The sequence below is a fragment of the Accipiter gentilis genome, chromosome 24 (assembly GCF_929443795.1).
Source record: "Accipiter gentilis chromosome 24, bAccGen1.1, whole genome shotgun sequence".
In the NCBI taxonomy this organism is placed as follows: Eukaryota; Metazoa; Chordata; class Aves; order Accipitriformes; family Accipitridae; genus Astur; species Astur gentilis.
In genome coordinates this window covers 17905687-17925110 of record NC_064903.1, presented here as the reverse complement: position 1 = coordinate 17925110, position 19424 = coordinate 17905687, and positions in this window count along the sequence as shown.

Here is a 19424-nt window from a genome sequence, read left to right as displayed (position 1 = left end):
TCTATTTAAATTTTGCTTATTTTTATAGTCACAAACTGATTAAAAACTTCCTGGTTAGTTTTTATAGTCCCCTGTCCAAAGACTTTTTTCTGGGTTGAAGGGAACTCTTTTTCAGTTGTTAGCTTTTACAGTCTAATACCTGCTTCATGGCTCACAAAGAGTGAATATGAACCTACTGGATTACTGTATGGACTGAAGACTTGCCTGGATATTTTGAAAGCTATCGCTACTTCGAGCTGCTTTAAGGGAGAGACTGTCTGCATCAGAAATCTCTACAGCATTTTTGCTGAAGTTTCTTCTGGCTCTCATGACTCAGATTTTGGGTTGTATGCAGAAACAGAAGTTTGAATTTTCCTTAAAGATGACCAAAAGTAGTATGAAAAAGTTGGTTTTACTACTGAGGTCCTGATTCAGACTAAAACTGGTCAAAAGGTTGGTCAAAAGGAATTTTATGACTTATGATCTGTTCTGAATAGGTATGTATTTAAACACAGGATTGAATTTCAGGATCTAAGAGGGAAGAAGAACAGGAAGGAATGAAGAAGGGTGAAATGTGTCATATCCGTGATTGTCACCAAGTTCTACAAAAGCAGAATAAATAGCTTAGACTGTACTGTAGTATTGGTCTCTGGGCCAGCTACTTAGCACATTGAAATGGAGGTATCTTCTCATCCTTTGTAATGATAAACTGTCTACCACAAGATTAACACCTGTGAAGAAAAGGTTTGTATTGCTGATGTCTGCTAAAGAGTTAGAAAAGGCAGGCTGAATTGAGTTTAGCCTTAAAATGACTTAAAAACCTGTTCTAGTTCCTGCATTTTTTTCCCAAATAATGCATTCTTTTAGTGTGTAAAAATGAGCTGCAGCAAAGCTGCCATACAAGCATGATGCAGGAAATAGACCTTAATATTTCAATCAGCCACCTGCGGGTGACTGAGAATTGCTTGTTAGGGGTTCTCCCAGGTAAATAAAAAGCTACTTGCTTGCTTTCTTTGAAGGGAGAGCTGTTAGGAAGTCTACTTCTTTGGGAATTTCTTTACTTGTAGAAGCAATAGTGTTCTTCAAGGAAATGAAGTATTCAGTGAATTCAGTCCTAGCTTTCAAAAAACCCCAAATCCTGATTAATTTTGACTGCTAAAGGGAGTGCTAGATGTTTATGTATCAGATCTAAGCTGGTACTAAATGAGTACAGCCCCATCAATTATCATGGGGCCGAGCTGACTGATACACACACCATGTGATAATCACACCCACACTTTTGCAGGGAAGATTGGTTTGGGTATTTTTATTCTTTTGTTGTTCAGAAATTCTTATCTGAAGAAAACAAGGAGCTGTAGTTTCTTGGTGTTGACACTGCTACGACCTCATTGATTGAACGAAGGTTGCTATGGTATAACTGCAGAATCTGTTCGGTGATGTATACGGTATCACCACTGAAAGCCCATCATCTGCCAGATACCACACAGTGATAACTGGGAGCCTGCATTTTCCCTCCCGCCTCCCACCTTCACATAGTGCCATATGGTAACTGTTGTAATCGCTGACCTTTAGTGGCTATGAGTGTGTCTTCAAACTACCCTCTTTTATTTATTAAATCACTCTTTTTTTGCAGCTTCGGGACTTAGTTGCACACCAAACTTAATAGGATCGTTTACTACTGTGGATTTCTCCTAGAAGAATTGAGTGGCTAGTCCATTGAAATCTGCTGAAAAATAATTACAGGCAGGCTGCAGTTTTCCCTCGGAGGGAAGCAAGACCTCCCCGAGGCACCCGCTGTGCCAGTGTGGCGGGGTTGGAGCTGCCTACAGGCAGAGCAGGCGGCGAAAACTGCTGCCCATGGCTGGGATCCTGCTGGACATGGCTGGGATCCTGCTGGACACAGCTGGGTGGCTGTGCCCGCGGAGGAGAAGCCTCTCGGCGCACAGGGACTGGTCCGATTTGCGTCCAGAAATGTGGTGTTAGGCTTTTTGCAGACAGTTGTGAGCGCGGCTCGGACCTGTAAGTGAAGGGTCCAGGTGACTGAGGAGGAGGTGAGGAGGAGGTGAGGACCGTGGGCAGGGTTACTCACGCGTTGCCTGTCCACCGGGGACGGGGCCAATATTAACGTCACGCTAACAGCGAAGCTGTGAGCACTCCTTGAGGAATGAGGTGATTCAGCTAACCACAACAAAACAGTTTTACGTAGAACGTGCCAGCCTTGAGAAGCGGGGGGGAAATGTGTCACAGCAATATAAAGCCACGTCTCCTGTGGCACTTTACCAGGGGAGTCAAAAGCAGCACGTGAGGTGAACGGTTGGGGGCTAGCACGGCGGGGGGGGGGCCTTTTGTACGTTGTTGTCCCAGGGCAGGAGAAGAGCTTGGGCTGTGCTTAGTCTGCTTCTGGATTCTGGATTTCGGGTGAAAGAAGAGCCAGTGTGCGCTGAGCAAGGATGGGTGGTTAGGAGGGGAGTGGAACAGAGGGAGAAATTTGTTTGCTTCAGTACTGAGGAGAAGACAAATGTCTGTAAAGAGGAAGAGTGAAAGTTTGTTTGCTCTAATACAGCTAATAGACACCAAAAATTTTCCAGCTACCCTTTACACCCCACTATCTGAGTTTTGCCTTTATCAGTTTATTTAAATGCCAGTAAAACACAAAAGCAAAGCTTTAGTTTCTTCTGGCCACATGGTGTCTAAAGTTTTCCTTGCAGGTTTCTCTGTCCTCTCCGAAACTGGTAGAGATGCCATCCTTCATCTCCTGGATTTGAGCTATTAAGATCAACCTGAACTGACTTGAGAGAGTGTATCAGCAATGAAAAAGTCCTGAATCCCTGGGTTTAAGGTTGTCAAATCTTTGAAACTCCTTCGGGGATCTAAACAGCACAGTATCACTCATACGTACTATATGTACGTTAGAGCATTCCTCCTAAATTTCATGTGGGGTTTCCACTTTTGTCCAGTGACACGCCTATACTATATACAAACCTCTTTTATTCTTTTGCACTAAATACACAGAACAGATAGAGTGGTGTGAACAATAGCAATTGTCTAGTCATTTTACTGCATCATATGCAAAAGCCAGCTGATACACTCTAAGGTGCAGAACAAAGAGAAATGAGGAGAAAGAGATTGTTTCTGAAAAATCCTGTTTCTCCAATGATCTGTCAACATATTTCTTTTTTTTCTTAAAGGAAGTTTGATATCAGTGCCTGTCATGTCCACTACATTTTGCCAGTGAAAAGGGCTGGACTGATCCTTTGGTTTGAAATTAAGCAGATATACAAGGCTTTAGTTATAAAAAAAACAAGGTTTTTCGTTGGTAAAGAAATCTTGTTTTCTCTGTTCCTGCTCTCTGACAGTTGGTTGGCAGAGAAAGGAGGAATAATAAGTTTTAATTATATCTCCCCAAACAAGCAGATTTGAAAGCAATGCAGGGATTACATGAGAATAAAATCCCTTCAAGCATTAACTGTCGCTGGTAAAAGGATGTTAGATATAATCCTATAAGGTTAGATGTCCAGACATCCTGGTTTAACCAGGACAGTCTAATTTTTAATTTAACGTTCTGTCATCCTGATTATTTTCTTCGGGAGGCTCATGTGTCATGTTTGCCTTTGTGCCATACTCAAGAGTGGCACAATCATGAAAATAACACTTTAAATCATCACGCAGCTTTTCTCCTCCAATTTCATCAACCAGCATCACATGTCAAAATGCATTGAACATCACAAGCCAGGAGAATAGGAATTGTATTATCTTCTGCATTAAAAAGGAATAGATAAGCAAGAGAACAAAGGAAAAGTAATAAAGAGGAGTGGGGAAAATAACTCCAGATCTATAAATGCCTTTTTTTTCTTTACGAGGAAAGATGCCCGTGACAATACACAATACACTTGTCACTTGCTTGTTACGTAGAGCTTGAACTAAACCAGTTCCAAAAAGCTTCAGGTGCTGTCCCCTTCAGACACTTCTATCTTGGCAGGAAACTAGTGGGCAAATTCCAGTGGAATAGTTAAGAAGATGGAAAGATTTTATTTTTTTTATTCCACCCATGAGCTTTCAAACTCCCTCAGACAACAGATGGGTGATCCAAATTGGGTCTAATAAAGCAAGGATACATATTTTTTCTGAGGCTAGAAGTTTGGTCAGACTTAACAGAGTATTTATTGTGCTCTTGCAATTTTTGTTTTTAGGCTGGAAGCACAAAAATCTGCTGAAATACAGTGTGGTTTCCAGCTAAAACCAGAACACTATTGCGAATCACATGAGAGAAGTGGATCCTTTGTGATTTCTAGGCAGAACAGGTTCAGAAAAGCATCTGAACTCCTTCAGGATTTTCTGATCATCCAAGCCTGAGGCTTTGCTTTTCTCATTCCTCCATCCTCTCTCTGAGCCTCATTGTGAGAGTCACCGAGCGCTCCCTTTGTCCAGCTTCGCTGTCAGGTAAGAACATTCATTACCTCTGAGAAAGTGCCAGTGCTTTCTAGGATGAGATCTTAAAAATACCATGGTCAAGAGATAATGCACAAGCTTTTAATAAGCATCTGCCTAAACCAACTGGTTGCTTTCCTTTGAAGCCAGATTTTCTTTTATAAATCGTTTAAGTCTCATGAATGTATTGCTCTTACGCCCACATGTTCATCATCACTTCACTTAAGTCAGGACTTACGCCTGTGCTTCATTTGGAATTTCCCAGGTGTTCAGAGGCTGTGTGCACAGAGCCGGCATCTCAGCCGGCCTCGAGGATTTCTTGAAGGTCTAATTACTGTACAACTCACTCTCCCCTTAGGGTAGACAATAGTAAGTTTAATAGATGTCTCGTTGGATGAATAGGACATGTCATCCTTAGACTTGGGCCAGGCACTGTGCACAGGGTCTGTCGGTTGTTACATCCTGGCTGCTTTGCAAGTACGCAAGCACAGGAAAATGTGCTGAAGTACAGCGAAGCATGTTAGTCATCCTGAGGGAGGGTCCTCTGGGAGCTCTCTCGGTGAAAGAAAAAACTGCCGCAAGAATTAAAGATGAGGTGTGAACAAAGCATTACCACTCTGAGGAACTGAAAAAGCCCTTTCTTAAGTAAAGAACTTTCCTGACCTACTGCTAAGGAGTCAGTAGCCAGTGACACTTGGAAACCTTTGATCCTCAAGCATTCATCCACCTTGCATCCACAGCTCGAGCAGTCAGAAGGCTGTGTCAGTAAAGCAGTGGAGGTCTGTTTTCTCTTCACGTACTTGTGAAATTCCAACTGGTGGTAACTGGAGTCCTGACTGCTTTCACGCTATGCTGCAGCTACAGCAAGCTGGTGGTGCAGTAAGAAATGGAAGGGGCTCCCTCCATTTCAGCACAGCCACCTGGAAGCAGTTAAGCAGTGCCGTAGGGAGGGAGAAGCCGGTTACTTGTAGCAGAAAGATAACAGTAGGAGCCCTTCTGTAAGATGTATGAGGGTGGGACAAGATGGAGGGATGGCCAGGTCTCTTCCATCGCATCATGTCTTCTTGCAAATGCAATGGTAAAATATCCAGGGTGGAGCCACCGTACCTCTACTGTCCAACTCCAAACGGGATAGAAAGTGGATAAATGGTGCTGGGATCCATTAATCTCCGTTTCTCTCCTTTCTGCATATTCTGGCAGACTCTTGATAGTTGGATTCTGCTGTCAATTTTTATCATTTTTATTTTACATCAAAGAATGGAAGAAAGAAGCTTTCTGTTCTGTCTGAGCAGATGAACTCATGGGTAAACGAGTAAAACCAGACCACTGAAATCTCAGTGTTCTGAAGTTTGACGGTAGTCAAAATGACAGGGGACAACCTTCCAATTGGGCAGGACACCCCCTACCACCCACTACTAGTCATGTCATTCAAGTATATAATTCAAGACGCTTTGGACCAGATTGTGATTTGAGATATACCTATTTAAATCTGGCATCAATCTTTCCTTCTGCTTCTATATTAATTAATGTCTTGTGGGCTGTATTTCTGCAGCCAGATAGTAGGCTGCTTTGGATCCGATTTATTTCACTGGATCAGGCAATTTAGTTCTCTTTGAAGTTTTCATTGTGATTTATATTTGGATGTGCCTTTATGTAACTGAGAATTAAAAATTAGTATTTATGCCTTTTTGTTATTATTATGTCTTTGTGATTAAATGCTTGTCTTTAATAGCGGGTTGTAACCCGGGAAGTCCTTTCCAGTCCTGTATTCCTGTACTGAAGGCAGCAGGATTCTGGGCCACGCAGCGTGACATGGATGCAGAGCTTAACAGTGGGGTGGCACAGAGAGGGAGGACAGATTTTTGAAGACAGCTTCAACTGAGGTTCCCTGTCAGCCACTAAGGGTGTTTAGTGCAGTAAGGGCAGCGCTATCAGCCCTGCTGCTGGTGACCCAGCTATTGCACTGTTGGCCACAGTTTGGCTTCAAAACAAATGCCTCTTTTGCATTCCCCAACTCCATGCCAGCACTGAGGCAGAGTCCTGGGGCAGTCAATGAGGATAGTTTTGTGAACCTTTAACTATGAAAGGCGCTACGCAGAAAACCAAACACATATCTCCCAGCCTCAGGCTGGACTCAGGCATGATAGTTTGTATAACCACCAGCAGCTGTTCCTTTGCTGGCTGGGGCTCAATCTTCATGGAAGGCAATGGAGGGAGAAAGATTAAGTAATGCTGCAGGCACAGCTGCATCTATTTTTCCCCCCCTGTGGCATCACCACTTTGCCACTTGTTAAATGAATAGCCTCTGCTGATTCCTTCCCCCTTCTGTGCAGTACAAAAGCAGGACAGACTTGGACTCTGCTCTCCACCGCAGAGAAAAACAAAAAGCCTAACTTCTTAACAGCCAACAAATTTAGCAAGGCAGTTAAATAAGGCCACAAATTAGTCTGTTTTATCAACTTACTGAACTTTGGGTTGTTAGAGCATCCCACATTTTACGCCTGCGAAGGAAAGGCAGGCTTCCCTACTTCAGCTCAGCGTGTCCATCTCAAAGCACTCCACCAGTACTTTTTAAATATCCCATCAGACCTGGGAGGGTGTCTCCAGCATGCTGAGGAGAGCTTGGGGTACCAGACAGTGAACTTGGCTATAAATAACCAGGGCCAGATACCACTCAGACTTGATTCTGGGTGTGCTGGATTTGACAGTGCTAAAGAAGAATCTGTGTGGGATGCATTGTACACTCGGAAATTCACCTAAACAGTCACATTCCCAGTTTCTTCTCCTCACCTGCCCTCCTCCTTGTCACCACTGTTAGCCCAGCATTGCACCCAAGGGCATGGCAAGCACTGGCAGCAGCACGTTGTTCCTGAGCAGCAGAGCTAAGCTTCGCTGTCCCCTCTGTGCTGGTTGGGAGGTGCAAGGTCATCACTTTTAACAGAAGTCAGCAGCATTAATTAGGAAAAGGCCACAGTACATTTTGTTTTGTACAAAAAGAACTTGGTACAACCTTTCTCATGACAAACCTTTGGCTAGAGTAATGAGAATGTTCTGGCAATAGCTAAAAGGAGCAGCGCACTTCGGGCAGGATGATTTCTGGCTACTCGGTCAAGGTGAAGCTCTCTCTGAGTGGCTGGCCAGTGTAAGTCTCACTTTCTCCCACTCTTTCTCTCATTCCAGAGAATCCTGTCCTGATACTCACGCCCGAATTCATCCTTCATCAACCAAACAGCCCAGTGAAGCTGTGAAGCTACTGAAACCGGTAGTTGTCTTGCCTTTCCTGAGCCAACATTTTACCTCCGTCTGTTTGTAGGCCTTCCAAAACATTTGTTTATAGATAAGAGTAGCCACTCGTCTCTCTCCCCATATAGGATGTTGTATCTTTTGCCAATAGGCTGCCACATATGCTCATATGGTACTTCTTTCTTTGCCAATTTGTTACACCCAGGGGTAAACCCTTTGACTGTAGGAGCTGTTGCTGTTGCCCATGTACCCTGGAGAAGGGTAAATAAGATCCATCGGTCATGAGTAAGGTAGCATAAGAACCTTATCTTTTATTTACCTAGAGAATATAGTGCTGTTTAAGTGCTAAATAATGATATAATAAAAAAAATGCACTGCTTCAGCTGGTGAGGTGTCCCCAGGAAGAGAGTTCCACCAGAGAGGCACAGAGGATTGAAAAGCACGGCACTTTGAATGTAGCAATATTTGGGATGATTAACTGGCACTGTAGAAGGTCGTGGCAGAAGCATAAAGAACATGCTGTGGAAAACAGCGATTCTCTTCCATAAATAAAATAGCACTGTGATCTTAAAGAAGCAGGACTTGGAAACAAGCAGGCGATGTAAATAAGTAAGTAGCAGGGGGAATGTGAGAATATCAATCAAGAAATTAAGCCGACAGCATAAATAAGCAGGCAGCCATAGCCTGGGGGGTGGATAGAAGAACATGAAGTCAAGCAAAGATGTCAGTGGAATAGTCGAGAGAAAAGACAATCTGTGCTATGAAGACAAATGGTGCAGTGGAAAGAGTCTGAAAAAGAACTTCACCTCAAATACCAAATTCACGATAAGCAGGGCTGGCCAACAAACAAAATAATATAAGTGAAGCATAGGTCACAGTCAAAGAGACAGTATAGGATCCTTGCCACTGATAAAACTACATTAGCTTCAAAAAGTGATTTTGTATTTAAGTCACCGGTTTTATATCTCAGGACTTTTTTTAAATACCACACACTATATAGGCTGTAAATGTGCCTAGGGAGGAATGCATTATGGATATAAAACTGTCAGTTATTCTTTACATTTCTAAAATCCTTCACTTTGAAAACCCATAAATGAACTGTAGGAGGGCATTTTTGAGGCAGGCAGCTGTAATTTTTGTTTTTGCTTTTAAGCTGTATCACTAGTAAATACTTTTCTTCTGCAACTAATAGTCCTTGTGGGATGTATCTGAATATTAAAAAAAGGGGAGAGAAGGTCAAAAGACATGTATGGCAAACTTGGTTTTGCCATTTGCCATATTTTCTTCCTTGAACCATCAAACTTTCTAACTAGTCCTGTTTGGCCCAGTAAGCCCATCTTAATTCTTTCTCATTAACAAAAGCTGTAAAAAATATCACTACTGACAAGTTAGGAGGTGTCTGAAGAGGTGTTCTCTGTTCACGAGAAAGCGTATGTGTGAGAGGACAGTTTGGTGTGACACATATATGCAGTCAAAGAAAAAGAAAAGAAACCCTTTCTGTTTTTAACAAAGAAAAGCTTGCTTCTTCAAGATTAACGTAAAAATGTGCTGAGAATAACAAAAGGTAGAATAACACAGGCTAGCTGGACAGTGTACCCCCATGGCCATTGAAAGTAGTGAACATGATTCAGAATTTATTCAAGCCCTCTTACATCACTGAAGGGCAGCTTTGTGGGTGTTGCCTCGTTCATTGGCACCCCCTTGCAGAAACAAGCCCCTCCGTCTTTCTCCAGAACCTAATTTCGGATTTTTTTTCCCCTTCAGAGCCACGTACCATTCGCCGCTATGCTCAGAGACTCTGAAGAATGGGAGAATTATGTTATTTTTTTAGATTTTCCTCTTACATATCATTATTTTCCTGCATTTGCTTTTGGGAAAACCTTGATTAGGTCTAGTTTGAGCCTAAGAAATTTCATGACCTTTCAGGGCTGGGCCCCAGGGCTCCCTTGTTCACAATACAAAGCTTGCTAATAGGTTGTGAGGGCATTCGTTATATCTCTAGTTCTTGGAGGAGTTGTGTGTGTTGGAGGGTGGATGGCTTTAATCAGTGCTCTGGAGGCTCACTGCTCCAAGGCCAGCAATCTGCTTGCTCTGTTTACTATGTTGGGTTTCAGTTTTCTTTTTTTCCTGAAGAAAACAAAGTGAAATGATCACATTATGTGACAGTGTATTTGAGTTTTTCAAATCAGCTCTGATGTACTGGTGAAGGATCTTGTTGTCTCCTTTTTTCCATGTGGTCTTTACCTCATGAACTTACTGGGCATGGTTAGAAAATCTTCTATTCTTCTACTTAGAATTTAGTTTCATTCTCCGGAGACTGCAGATCTCGGTACTTTGTAGAGTTTGTCAGCCAGCCTGGCAATACAACTTTGTGTCTTCAGCTGCTTCGTGCAAACTGCGTCCCCAAATACAAACACAGAACAAGGCAGGAGATAGAATATGACATAAATTACAGAAAACACTCGCTCAGAGATAACATTTGGAAGGAATACGCATAAGCAATCAATCACAGAGCTCAGGGGTAAGATCTCCGGGACACAGCCCTTTTCTGTGTTCAGAGCTGTATTCACATAATAGCAAAGCCCTTATCCACAGTGGGATTCCTAGGTATTGCTACAATAAAAATAATAATAATTAAAAATAAGGTGTTTAATTCATTGCAATTCCAAACAAACTCTGCAGAGAATTCTGTAACAGCAGAAGATAAACTTAAAAGGAAAGGCACTGTATACTTGATTCTGCTTGCTCACAGCTGTGATAAAAGCTATTACCAAGTTAGACTGGCTTATCAAAGAGGAGTATCGGGCGTATCAATAAGTAATTGGTAAAGAAAAAACAACGTTATTTATTAATTAGCACCTATCACTTCTGTACAGATGACTTTGTTTGCAGAAGGGACAGCCTTAGGGCCTGGCCAAGTCCTGTCATTCATCCTTTATAGTTTTTAGATACTATTTTTCCCTTTACCTGAGTGAAGTTTTTAAGGTCCAGGGGAATTTTTTTCATTATCAATCCCAGGCTTTTCCTATTCTTTTTACCAGCGTGTTAGGACTGAACATGTAGGTCCTCCGTGAACATGGCTTTCCACTGAAGTATTTCAACTAAGGAGCTTGAACAGAGGTCTCTCCAGGCACCAGGACTGAGAAGGAAAGGGGTTGTCCTGTTTGCTTGCTGGAGCAGCTGCAGGCAACACATGTGTGGGTCGGGTCAGTGCAGGATGGAGTATTCAGGTCCTTGTTTTCTTTAGTCTGGTGCCTTGTATCAAGTTGTCAGTTTTGTGAAGATGTTAATGAGCATCTTTACACTTTTGTTGAGCAAAACGATGCTTCTATGGATCTAGTCAAATAGAGAATTTGTTTTTAAATCTTAAATGAGCACTTTGTTAAGACTCCTTCTCATTGTAGTCCAGTCTCTGTAAGATATGAGCTTTTTTAATAAAAATACAGTCAATTCTCCTTCAATGTTGCCAGCAAACAAAGATTGACTGGTTTTAATGTACATTTCAATTTACGGTGCTTTTGGAGGCCATGAGGGAAATATATAGTCCTAACTGCTTAGCTGAAAGTCTTTGTTATGTCAATACAAAATCATTATAATAAAAAACTCCTGTCGGCTCTGAACTTAAAAAATCTAGAAATAATTTGATACGTTTTTTATACAAATCCATAGCTTACCTCAGTTGGAAATGGTATTATGGTTAGCTCCATTATCATTATTGCAAACTTATGACCATAATCATGGCACCCCTGCAGAAAGAGTTCTGAAAGGCTCTGCAGCCCCTCGCTGCTGACAGGGCAGTTTCTGTGGGAGGCTTTACATCAAGGTAATGGATCTCGTTAATGGATTGATGAACTAGCTAGGACTGGGATGGAGCAGTCGGTCTGTATGGCTGGGTTTGCCACCATGACCTGAACATATTGACTCCTCTGACAAAGCAGCGGACACTACTCAGAGAGTAGTGTATGTTGGAAGGGACCCCTGGAAATCACCTGGTCAAATCCCCTGCTAAAGGGCCAGCTAAATGAGGTTGCTCAGGGCCCTGTCTAGTCAAGATCTGAATATCTCTTAGGATGGACATTTCGCAACCTCACCGGGTACATCTTCCAGTGTTGGACTGGTACTTTTTTTTTTTTTTCTCTACCTTCTACTCAGAATTTCCCTTATTACGGCTCTTGTCATGTGCCTCTCATCCTATCACTTGTGCACCTCCAACAGTTCTGCTCTGACTTCTCTGCACCCTGCCATTAGGCGGCTGAAGACAGCAATGAGATCATCTCAACCTTTTTCTTTTTTTTTAAGGCTGGCCACACATCGTTTTCTCAGCCTTTCCTCATGCATCATGTACTCCAGCCCCTAACCAATGTGGTGGCTTTCTATTCCCTGTTCTTCCACATGCCAGGGACCACAATTTGGGGTGGAAATTGAGGACTCCACAGAACTTAATACCTGGAAAAGGAAGTAAGGATTGGTACAGCTCCTCATAGAGAAACTCACCTTTGTACCAGCGATGCTGTCAGGGCCAAAGCCTCCTGGTTTTGGGTGTGGAGAGCTCATGCCTGTTACTCTTGGAGGTTTGTGGCACGGTGCTTAACACCCCAAAAGAGAGTTCAGCCAGGTTTGGGAGACGATGTATAGCAGGGTAGCAAGCAGTTTTCAAGCTGACTGGGTCAGGTGATGTGAGCTGAGGGTGATGATGAGCTGCCAGTTAAAGAATGTAACAGGAGGCTTCTAATATCTTTGAAAAGTGTGCAGAGGGGGTTTACTTTCCAGTAAGGAGAAACTGAAGCAGAAAGCTAAGAGAACAAAAATCCTCTGTATTGCTGAGCTCCTGGTGAAGCAGGAAACAGGTCCTTTTAGTAATGAACTCCTCAAAGAGATTAAGGAATTTTGAAGGCAGCATCTAGCTATCTCTAGATTCAGCTCCACACGTGACAAATGCTTTTGCTGTGAGAGCAAGCACCTGACCTTTCCCTTCCCACCTCTCCTGCAGCTGCAGTGCTCAGCCTGCTCATTAGCAGTGCCTAGGTATTAACCTCAGAATAATCCAAGAGAAAAGCCCAGAGAAAGCTGCAGCCTCCGTTCTTAAATACTCTGTTGCAGGCAAAATGAATGGAGCAGGTACCATGTTCCTCCACCCAGGAGAGTTCTCATGCAGGTGACCCATATTTTGGAAACTACCAGTATAATCCTTTTGAAAGCACTGATGTGAATATACCAGAAATATTTTGGTTGACCCAGTAAAGTCTGTAAGATGTGTGGATCCATAGCTTTACAGGTGGTACAAACAGAAAATAAAGCACATCTTCCCACCTCTTTTCTTCTTTGCCATGCAGACATATGCTTAAAACATAGGAAGCACAAAGCAAGGCTTTGAAGGGAAAGGTGCTGGCAGGAGCCTGCTGACATCTCTGATGCTCTCTGACATCCTTGGACGCTGGTTCCTCGCTGTGGCTGTTGCAAGCACAGCTGCTGCTTGTTCAATTGCTGTCAACACCCCTGTGCTGCTGGTGGAGAGCCTGTAGGAAACAGAGAGCTTTGCTTTTCTGGTAGCTGTGTTGAGAAACTTCCTGCGAGTTGTGCTTAAATAAAAGTTGGAGTCGGGACTGGCTCCCAGAATTTGCTGGCATTCTGAATGGCCATGGGAGCAGAGGCTTGCAACTGTCTCAATTGAAGGAGAGCTGGATGGTAACAGTGACTGTTTACATAGCCTCACAGGTAATTACTTGTAATCTTGGAAGCGCTAACATACCTAAGAAATCGTGAGGCTGTAGCTAGCCAGAGTAGGGACTCGGTCCTATCCATTGTTTGTGCCCAGCTTTTGCAGAAGAGCTGCTTTTTTTTGATTTCTTCCCTTCTTTAACGGATTGGTTTGGGGGAACAATAAAATCTACCTCTAAAGTAAAGACTTTTACCTGATACTGCTAAGATCGTTCCCATACTGTTTCAAATATTCATTAATTATCTTTTAATTTATACCTCCATATTTAATTGGCAAGTTAGGAAGTCTAGTTACAAACCTGGAACCCAGCTGCCTTCTCTGGAGGCTGTGTCAAGGTGTGCCAGCACATTGCTGAAGCGAGCCAGTAGCTGGCACACCACTGCACAGCCTCCAGACATACTGATATGACTTGCAAAAGCCTCTGGATGCCAGTTTCTATTCGTTTTACAAGGCTCTTCAATAAATGATCAAGTACTGTTCTGTACTCTCCAGTAATTTGATATTCATCTTAAGGCACTGGTATTTGTCATGAGCTACCAGTTTCACATTCTGCAGAAACAAAGGCCAAAGAGACCAAAGAGCTGCATGGCCATTTCATCTCCTTTCTGATAAAGACATGTTTTCTCCCGTAGCTTTTCTGCATTCTGTAGCCACCTTCCGCTACGATTTGCCAGCTTACAGAAGGTAAAGAGGGTTAGTCCAGGTTACTCAAGTGGGTGGCTTCTAAGAAATAGCTGGGCTGCTGAAGAATAATCTCTGTGTCATTCAACCGGTGACTAGTAGCACATCTGTGCTACTAAAGATGCAGTCTTTCAAGCAACGTGGAAAGCAAGCTTCTGAGCACGTACTGTCATTAGATATCCGACTGCACTTTTGAAAGAGGTTGTCCCAGTAACTTCCCATTTAGGTAACCTCCTGTGAAGTATGATTCAGTAAAAGAAATATGCAAAAACATACATCAGGCTTTTTGCGTGATCAAGTTTCTAGTGTGTTCCTCACCTGTTTGTATTTACTGTTTTTCCCCAGATTTTTGTACGAAGTGGAATGGAAACAATAGTAGCTTATTTGATCAAATATGACTAAGGTGTAGGCATTCATTTGCCAACCTATAGAGTAATAAAAGAAAATTAATGAATAACAAAGTGTTAAACAAGCTGAGGTTATTTTGAATTGCCAAAATCCCATGGATAAATTGATTTTGTACTTTCTGCATTTTTTTCTGTCTTTAAATTCCCTTGTGGCTTCAAATGGAAAAGATGTTTTCTAGTTCCTGTCAGACGAACTTGGATAGTGCTAACATGTGCCACAGCACAACTGCGTCACATGTGCTGGATGCATGTAAAGCAGTGCCTGCAGACAAACTCTTGGTGAGGTTGTTCTTTATTTCTCAGGGATACATGAGGATGGTCAGAAGAACAAAACACACATGTTAAATTTCTGAAGTGAACCTGCAGGAGGCACAGGGTGGTCTCGTGCCTGTTAGAATTTACATTTCTGGTAATTCTGTTAAATCGCCCAAGCAAGGGATGCCCAACTCAGGCTCAGGAAAATGCTTCAGAAATGCTATGCTATCAGTGAGTTCCAGCTATACCTAATCCTTCTCATCATTTCTCACATGAACAGTCTCGCTGACTTCAGTTGGACTTCTCCCAGGCCTTAGTTCAGGATTGGCATCTAAGTGTGCCTATCAAAGCACATCCTCTTGCACCTTCATTTGCCACTCAGCACTTCTTCCTACAAGAGCTGTTTGAAACAGGTAAGTCCTTCTCCTCCCCGCTCCCCCTCTCCCTGCATGAAGTGTAGCCCAGAGTAAGAAGGGAAAAGGAAAGAGGCTCTTGTTATATTAGGAGTGTTTTGGAATAAAAGGGTGCTGTAGAAATGCATGATGGAGATCATTATCGCTTATCTCTTACTGCCAAATGTTCTCAGCTGTCGATCCGGCTGAGCCTCTCAGTTGAACATATCATTATGACTTGCTGTCCATTTGAGATCAAACCAGTCCATCCGTCTAACTTCTCTGTGTACTTTTTTTGCCTATGAAAGTAAAGCACAATCATCCCTCTGCAGCGTATTTCTGTCAATAAATTGTCTGCATTTTACATTAACAAAAACAATCCTTTGACAGTTAGGGAAGATGATTATTACTTAGCGCCTCTTTACTCACTACTCTGCTCCTCCAAACTCAGCTGCATGAGTTAATTTAAAAGAGGAAAAATAACAACACTAAGAAGAAAGACGACCTCATGTCATAAGAAGCTCAGTTTAAGGAGTTTAACTTCCTACAGGGAATTATGCAGCAAAACCCTGTCTAGGTGCTCGCCTACACTGTTCAACTCAGCACATTTTTGCAGGTGTCTGGTTTTACATTATGTGGTCAAGCCATCCAGGTCTTGCTGGAAGCATGACACTGTAGTTGGCAGAAGAGACTTAGCACTTGGAGATAATAGACCAGACTTTACTAAAGATTCTTTCTTGTAGGAGCCACCAATGCAGTTTTCAGAGATGTTTTTTAGGATTTAAAAATAATAGCTGAGCTTGCTTCTTTCTGCATGGGGTATTAGAACACGGGGGTCTCAGCATTCTCTTCGGGTAAGTGGCTCTTCAGCTTCAGTGTTACCTCTGTGGTGTTTAGGTCTCTTAATTGTTGCTTCTTTATTTTATCAAAGACTTGACAAGGTGCTTCACACTTGGGTATTAATACACGGCACCCTAGCTGCCCCCAGGCACCAGCACATGCTGATACATTTCCACCGAGTATACAGTTGAGCTTCCAACTTAAGTGCATCCGCTCAAGGCAAACAGCTACAGACTGGGTTCCCCCTGTAAAAGCTCATCAGCAGAATCAAGAACAAATCTGAAGAGGGTCTCATGAAAAACAAATGGTGGGTGCTATGAAGGGGCAACTAGTGATTAAGGCAGGGCACAGAATGCAAAAAAAAAAAAAAAAAATTAAGTTACTACGATGAGAGCTTTTTTCTCTCCCGTGAATGTAAGGAAAGGACATATCTCAGCTCCAACATCAGAGAGTTCCTTGATCATTCCATCATGCATCAGAAAGCTCCTTGATCAGCCCTCTGATTGGTACATCAGTGTTCAATTGTCATTTCTGTGAATGTTTTCTTGTTAATTTTCATTTTACCAGCAGAATCAGAGAGAAAACACTTACTGCAAAGGTCCTCTGAGGTTAGGTGTATTAGCGTAAAGGAGTGTCAAAGCACTTGGTTGTTTTGCTATGAACAAAGCTAAAGGTCTTTGTCTGAGACCTTCATTGGTCGCCTTTCCAGCAGCCTTGCCAGGCTTCTCCCTTCCCCCAGCTGTCTGTGCTGGCAACTCGCGCAGCATAACACGAGGTGGAATTTGGCCTTGTACCTACCCCTGTAAGGCTGTAATTTTTTGTTGTTGTTGTCCTTTTGTACCTGACATGTTTGGGAAAAATGCTGGTATCTTGGCAAATATCTGGACATCTTTGCTGTTAAGAGAGCGGTGATTAATGTGCTTTTTTGTTCTCTCTGATTAAATTAAAACATGTATTCTAACATGTCTTGGAGACATTTATAATTGTCCTTGTGTAGCCCGGCTTATCAGGACGCAGTAGCAGGTGTTGTCAACTCAGCCAGCCAGGATTTTTAATCCTGTATGCCAGCCTCTCTGCTGAAGGCCAAGGCCCAGATGCCGCAACCCTTTGCTCATGCTAAGCAGGATTTCTACGAGCGGTCCTGTTGCCTGTGATGGAGGCTGGGTGACTCTGAGGACCACGACAAAGCCCTCCTGCAGCCGAGGCGCTGAGCGGCAGTGCCCTACATGCCATCTTGCAGACGTCTCTCCACGTTAACCTGCCTGGCTTCACGGGAGACTGGGGAGGGTGGCTTTTTAGATTTCTCAAGATCTGTGAGTACTTGAAACAAACTTTACGGGCTTTATCTTAAATAGAGCTTTTTGCTAGTTTATCTCTCAGTGTGTTTCAGTGGAGAGTCGTAGCAGCTTTGATGTGGGACGAAAACACAGTTTCTGTGAAGATCCCTCTCGTCCTCACCTGTTGATGTAACCCCGAGCAAAGTGTCCCCCTCCATCGCCAGCACTGCCCCTCCCGTCACCGGCTACTCGATCGCAGGGGTTTGAGCAGGTTATGACTGCTGAGGTAGCTACCGTCCTGGTCTGCCCTAACCCTTGCCACTGTGCTCACGTCTCATCTTAGGGAGGCTACACAGTTCTCAAGGCAACATTTGTCTGTCTGGTGGCTACTCTTTATCCAGAGCTGAGATCAGCCTTGTGCTGATTAAGCTCCTTCGCTTTTTCCGGTGAATTTTAGGGAAGTGGTGCAATCTTCTCTATTTTTCAGCCCCTTTTGAAGGGGCTGACACTTTAGCCTAACACTATAGGAAAACCTATCCCTCCAAAAAACGGTTTACAGACTTGGAGGTTATCCTTCTTGTTCTAGAACAAAGCCGAAATAAGTTCCATTTGTACTTCTGCCATCTTTGTGTGAGGAATAAAGAATAAACTGATTGATAGCATTTGCAGCATGGCAGGAGTTGTACACAAAGGATCACATATTTTTGCTTCTGCCATTTTGTCTTTATTTTCCTTTAAGGAAGCTTAGGTCCATGGAGGTGTTGGCACGTACTGGTTGAATGTCTGAAAAAATGAATATCAAAGAGTTTAAAAGGCAGGACAGTGTTTGCCATGATGTATTCAACAGCTGGAAAGAGGAAAGCATACTTGTGATATTGTTCTGTTGTGACATCTCCTTGGTAAATTTTTCCTGTGTAAGGAAAATAACTAGCAATCCCTAAATACAATACTTAGTTTGGGGGCATCTTTGCACTTGGTCATTTGTGTCACTTAAGTTTCCTTCGCCTATCAGCCCCGGAGTCACACTAATTCATCAGTTGTGTTTTGGGAATGTAAATCTATTTGCTGTTCTGAAATGCCTATAGACAGGGATCTGGCAGAAGCTCTGTTAGGGCATTCATCAAAAAGCATCACATAAAATGGTGTGTCTGATCACAATAACGGACACTCAGGGTTACCATTGATTTAGAAGCAGATGTGCAACAGACAACTGAGATTTTTATCAAAGGTTTTCTGGGCAGTGAGTTACCATGGCAGTTGCAGTAAGATAAAACACTGTAGGATCTTTGAGAAGGAGTCTGTTATAATTTCGTAATTCTATAGGGCTTATCGTCCAAGAATCCAAAGCACCCCATTAAGTTTCACTATGCTATTGTAAGGTGGGTAAATATGATTAGATCCATTATTAGACTGGCAAAACGAGACACAGAAGTGATAGGAAGCCCCCACTGCGGCATATATACTGCTGGTGTTGACTCGGTCTGTCCTCTTCTGTCATGTAAGCCTGCCACAGCCCAGCAAGGCAACTGCAGGGTACCTGATGGCCCCTTTGTGCAGTTTTGCGGTCTCAGGTGTGTCTGTGTTTTCCCAGTGGGGTCTATTCCCGGCCTCTCAGAGGTTCACCCCAGTAGGGAATATTTTACATATTGTACTTGATGTATCTAAAAGTAGAGTTCATTAAGCAGTCCTTAAAAAAAGCCCTACCACACGGTTCATGCCTTCATTAGCGTCTGTATGCTGTCAGTGCTTTCATCAGCCTCCTCACGCACTCGAGGTGTTACCCCATTGAAATCCGTAGTCTGTGCCTTTACTCCCACACAGCGCGTTTGCGGCTGAGACCGTACCTTCCCCCTACCCACATGTCCTAGACACTTATCCCACTGATGTCGTACTCTCTTGTGTCCCTACCACAGCTCCTTTTGATTTCAGAGCGGCAGCAGCTGCCCTCCTGGGACCCTCCGCACAGACAGGTACAGGCCAGAGCTTTCTCCTGAGCTGCGTATTTTTATTAAAAATTACTCCCATAGGCTGATTGTTATTATTATTCTTTTTAATCCTGCTATTGTCTCCCTTAGGCCAGTCAAACTGAGAAGAGGCAAACTTTAATCTGTGGTTGCTTTTACACTTGGTTGTGTTTCACACACGCTGGGAGGTGCGAGGCTCCTGCGTGCAATCTCCCAGTGTGCTGCTTCATTACATTCCT